This window comes from Triticum aestivum, chromosome 6D (genome assembly GCF_018294505.1).
Source record: "Triticum aestivum cultivar Chinese Spring chromosome 6D, IWGSC CS RefSeq v2.1, whole genome shotgun sequence".
Classification (NCBI taxonomy): Eukaryota; Viridiplantae; Streptophyta; class Magnoliopsida; order Poales; family Poaceae; genus Triticum; species Triticum aestivum.
The window spans coordinates 68,357,935-68,363,518 of NC_057811.1; the positions used below are offsets into that span (position 1 = coordinate 68,357,935).

General features: G+C 44.9%; 1 pseudogene; it reads left to right on the forward strand.

The window, feature by feature from the left end:
* Nucleotides 1-3,292: 3,292 nt before the first annotated feature.
* Nucleotides 3,293-4,558, forward strand: LOC123142441 (uncharacterized; annotated as a pseudogene).
* Nucleotides 4,559-5,584: the final 1,026 nt, after the last annotated feature.

Sequence of the window (5,584 nt, forward strand, 5' to 3'; positions counted from 1 at the left end):
TGGTGGCATGCAGGGACAAAGAAAAGAGAGATGCAGGAAGACAGTGTTGGAATTTGCGAGTCACTTTGCCTTATTTCTCTACTCTAACTAGATTAGTAAATGAGCTCTTAACTTAATTAAACTTTACATGAGAGTAGTGTAGGATGTTTGTGTTCCATTTTTAGGTTAATCATTTCAGGTTAGGAAGGAAACCGGCTGGAGTTAGCAATATAGGTTTCACATCAACTTTTTGGCTAGCAGATATTGCACCTTGCCACTGATTGTAAACATTCTCCCATCTATTTACTACTATCAACGACAGGACCATAGAAATCAAAGCCTCATATATAATATTGATGTCGTATTCGCAAACATACATGCCAATTGCTTAGAATTGATGCGATATGGGTAGAGGCATATTTCTGGTGGATAATGCATCTTAGTTTTCTTCTGTCGATCCGACTAAATTGTAGTCATATTTGTATTCTTTATGGCCAGGAATAAAATTTACAATCATATTTATATTCTCTATTGCCGGTTTACGCTCTTTATTTGTGCTATGTACTGTTGGTTTATAGTCTTTGTGGTGATTTTCACATTGTCGCTTCATATATATTATATAATCGTTTCAACATTGGGGTGTGAGGAGATTTATGATTAGAAAATACCTATACAGATGATTGATAGTTATCTGAACTAATTTGATGAAATAAATCAACCAAGTTGTTCCTTTCATTTGTTATTTTTGAACAAAATAAATGCAGGCTGCTGTTTTTCACGATGTTGCTATGTGAGAGTTCTATACACATTCAGTTGAAATATTGCACACAGTACTTATAGTAGCATATCCCATAAGATACATAGCGGGAGAACCTAAGCGTTTTCAGAGCTCAGGCGTCTTGCCCACCAGATCACGACTTTGATGTGTTTCTGTCCGTCGGATCACAAGATGGAGAGACCTAGGACGTTGGATCAAAAATCGACACTGTAGATTGAAATAGTGCGCGGGGGTCATGCCAGCGCGTGTAAAACTGGCTGGCCGCCGAGGGCACTTTTGACATTTCGCATACAAACATATAAAAGGCAGTGGTTCCCGTGGACAGAACCTAGCCGTCTCATCCTCTCGCACTCGTGCCACCTCCTCTCCTCTTCCTCCATCCTCGGCTCTCGCTCCCTCCAAACCCTGGACCCACGGCCGCGCCCCCCTGCCGAGCCACCGGCCAGATCCAACCCCACACCAATGTCATCTCCTTCACCCAGCCGGCCTCCGCCTTCTCCTCCACCTAGCTGCTCTCTGCCTTCATCGCCACTCGAGTCCGGATCTGGAGCTAGCTGCGGTGGTTGTCTCGGCTTAGGTATGTCGTGTCGCGAATCCTTCCGCCCCTCCTTCCTCTTCCCGCGGTCGTCGCTCCGGGCTTGGCTGATTTGGTGGCCGCAGTTTGTTCCAGATCTGACCGCACACTTCACGTCCGACGTACGTCGTTCGCTTGGTTGCCGCCATGGGAAAGGTATGTTCTTCTTTCCTTTCTTAGTCCTTCCAGATTTCATGCTCGCTGTGCACCCGAGCGTGCCTCACCCTTCTTTTCGGATGAATACGGGGGTAGTTAGGGTTTGGTGTCAGGGTTTGTTCCTCCTTCAGATTTGGTCATCTTCCTCTTTCAGGTGCATATCTGGACCATCCACTCGGTTTGCTAATTTATAAATGTTCATTTTATCCATGTTTGATTTATCTGCTTTAATTTTTCTAGCAGTATAACATATCTTTGGATGCCAAGCTCTAGAAAACTTGAAAGAGGAATTATTGGTTTGGTATGATTGTCCGCTAAACACATAAGTATTACAGGGGTTGGCCTATTTCCCTCTACCGTAACTCTACTTATTTCATTGTTATGCATCTTATGTTTTCAGATTAGGTGACAAACACCTTATTCCTTTAGGTATAGTTCAGCATGTACTTCAATGCTCTCCAATTACTTAGTTAAAGCTTTAGATGTAAGCTCCTTATTTTTTTACTTCCTATAATTTATCCAATTATGTGTCAGTTATGACGATAAGGTGGAAACCACAGTTATTCTTACTTAGCATAATAACTGGGGTTTCAATAAGAAAGTTGTTGCCAAAGAAATATTTCTTACTTACGTCCGAGTCTGAATCCAATTGTTTCATTGCAAGATTACCAAAAGTGAAATATTCCAATATGCCACATTAATGCTTAGTGTTGTCCACTATATATTCAGGAAAATAAAAAGATTTATGCATGTATTACTTGGTAGTAGTTTACTCTGCTTCGTGAGGTTGCAAAATGGCCAATTACATTTTTCATACATTTTGTAGTTTGAAGAGAAAATTCATGATATGTTTGTTAAAGCTTCTTATCACAGTTGTTTCACGTGTTTGTTAGCATGGTAGAAGGTGATATGGTGTGTTTCGTGGTTTCACATTTTAAAAAGCCACCCTCTTTTACATCTATTACTATCTTAGATGCTTTATAATCACTTACCAAAATTTCAAAACTGCCTTCTTGCTAGCATGTCTTAGTAGATTACTATGTGAAGCCGTTGATAGCTACACACACAAAGAGCAAACAAGATGTCCCATATAGTACAGGTCAATCACATCATTAGTTGGCGCCATGGAGTGCCCTTTTATTCTAGTAGTTAGTAAATATAAGATGAATTAGTTTTGCGGCCTCAACAAATAACAAAGGCAATAGATAAATTGGCCTTTTAACTGACACAGATGGTCGGGCTTGTATGGGCCTACCTTACATGGTTAGTAGGCTGACACTTGTATTTGTCGTCGGTCCAATTTCCTGAAATAGAAAAAAGCTCAGCTCTCCACTTCAGTCTCCGATCTCCAACGTAGCGACGGTCAAAAAGAAAGCAAGAACGCTGCCGCCGCCCGCCAGCGACCTCAGACCTCGCCATCCCCTGCAGCAACCAAATATTTGAGGTCAGGAAACCCCATTCCATTCCTCTTCTTCTCCATTCCCTAGTAATATTTCTTTATGTTAATTTTCTTTCCTTGTGGAGAACCCTAGCTTGATTTCCCCTCATAAAACCTAATTTCCCCTTACTTCGACAGTGGAGGGAGGGGACAGGGTGCTGCGATAGGGTGAGGTAGATAGGTGATGGATCCAGCTGAGATTCCCCACCGCTAACATCCAGTTTCTTTTTCCATAACTTTGTGTATGCTATGCTGGCTGAATGGATGGATATATCATGTATGTGTTTTTTGTGTGCGATACTTTTGCAACCACACTGATTGAAGAAACTATTCCTTTAGTTTCATGCATTTCCATTGATTTCATTTGTTTGTGGGTGGCTGTTGTTGTTTCAGGGCCAATCCTGTTCCCAACTCTCTGCGTGTGGATGAAAAGAGGCTGCAGCAATCTGCAACACCATTTGACCCCGTGTCCAAGGTGCTCGACGATGATGACCTCCTCATTGAGATCCTCCTCGTAATCGCCTGCCCCACCACCCTCGTCTTTGCCGCCCTCGTCTTCAAGCGCTGGTTGTGTCACGCCTCTGACCCTGCCTTCCTCTACAGCTTCAGCAAGCTCCATCCGCCCCGCCTCCTTGGCTTCTATGTCAACACCAGGATGGACCTCTTACGCTTTGTGCCGATGCTACCGCAACCCCCAGAGTTTGATGTCGTCATTCGCCGTGCAAGCTCTATCTTGGACACACATAAACTCATCTTGGATGACCGGAATGACATCATTTCCACCAACAAGTTCAAGAACTGTGACGAAGAACCCAAATAAATACATATAGTGCCCAACCCACTCTGCCCTGAGAGAGCCATGGTTAGCGTCCCACTATTCCCATGCCACGAACGCCAGGAGGGCTATTTCCACACTTCCAGTAGACTCCTCTTCAAAGAAGAAGGCGACGGCTTTTCCTACGTCTATCTTGATATGGAATCAGATGGAACAAAATCTAGAGTGCACATTTATATGTTACAAGGTGGTGTCTGGTGCGTTCATGCCTCAGCAACAACACAGCTCCCTTGTCAGCCACTAAAACTGAATACTCTACTTGCTGACAATAAAATCTATATGGAAGCCACCCTGAGTGAAATTCTTGTGTTGGATTTGATAGCCTTAAGTTTCTCCACATTTCATCTCCCGCAAGGGCTTCTTATTGGTGACCATGGAACCATGTTGTCACGGGCAGATGATGATACCGGTGTGTATCTCATTCATTTGGAGGAGTCTCGGCTTTGCATCTGGCTCCGCACAGGGGATAACTGGTTGCTGGTGGATACAATTTGCTTTCATGAGATGTGTGCTCAATTGGGAATGTCTGATATCACAAATTGGCTGTTTATAAATCAGGTGGGCGGCAATGCCGAGTTTCTTTTCTTGCAGATGGGTCATTGCCTAGTCTATGTGGGTATCAAGTGCAGGAAGTTGTGCAAAGTGTTAACAAGCAAGGATCAATGGTGGGGTCGTATCCATCCTTGTATGATGATCTGGCCTCCCACATTCCCTGCGCTCAAGAATGATCCTCCAAGGTTTGTCTTTTGCCCTTTGGGTGATGTTCCTATACCTTGTTTTTGTGTGACAACATTATAGCAGTTGATGAGACATTTATAAGAGAAATTATAGGAATGGTGGTTTGCTTCTGCACTGTGATCCTCAAGCTATCATGTCTCTTAATACTACTCATTATTTTCAGAATATTGTTGTATAATAGAATTATGTGTTTTGCTTAGCATGCTATCTCTCGCACGGATGCCAACTATGAAGCGTAAATTTTACACTGGCATTCTTGTGTTTATGCATCTCTTCTGATTCAGATGCATCACACGAAGTTCTTCCTCTTATAATACAATCTAACAACTTGCGCAGTAGGTACTTGGTTGGCGTTTCTTTCACCCTTGTAACGCCCCGGACCCGTTGCGCCAGGTGTCTGCCAGTTATTCGCCGTCCTTACCTTGTCATCTGCTTGCGTGTTGCACTTTGCCATGCCATTATCTGCATTTCATATCATGTCATCATGTGCATCGCATTTGCATACGCGTTCGTCTCATGCATCCGAGCATTTTCCCCGTTGTCCGTTTTGCAATCCGGCGCTCCTATCTCATCCGGTGCACCCCTCTTGTTTTCTTTCGTGTGCGGGTGTCTAACGTTCTCGGAATGGACCGAGGCTTGTCAAGTGGCCTTAGTATACCACCGGGAGACCACCGGTCAAGTTTCGTTCCATTTGGAGGTCGTTTGGTACTCCAATGGTTAACCGGGTAACCGCAAAGTCCATTCATGTGTTGCAGCAAAACCCCCCTCAAACAGCCCCAAAACCCCTCTAAGTCTCCGCCATGTTCTCTGTCGTTCGATCACGATCGCGTGGGCGGAAACCGCTCCTCATTTGGACTCTCCTAGCTCCCTCTTCCTATATAAACACCCCCTCCCCGAAATTTCGGATCAATTCCACCCTAACCCTAGTATTTTTTCCCTCCGCGCCGTCGGACGTTTCATCCTCCGCCGCCGGACATGTCCATCTCGCCGCCGCCGCCCGCGGCCAATCGGCACGCGCCACCTGTCCCGCGCCCGGCTCCCCCGCGCCTCTCCCCGCCGCCGGCCCGCGCGGCCCAGGGCAGGCCC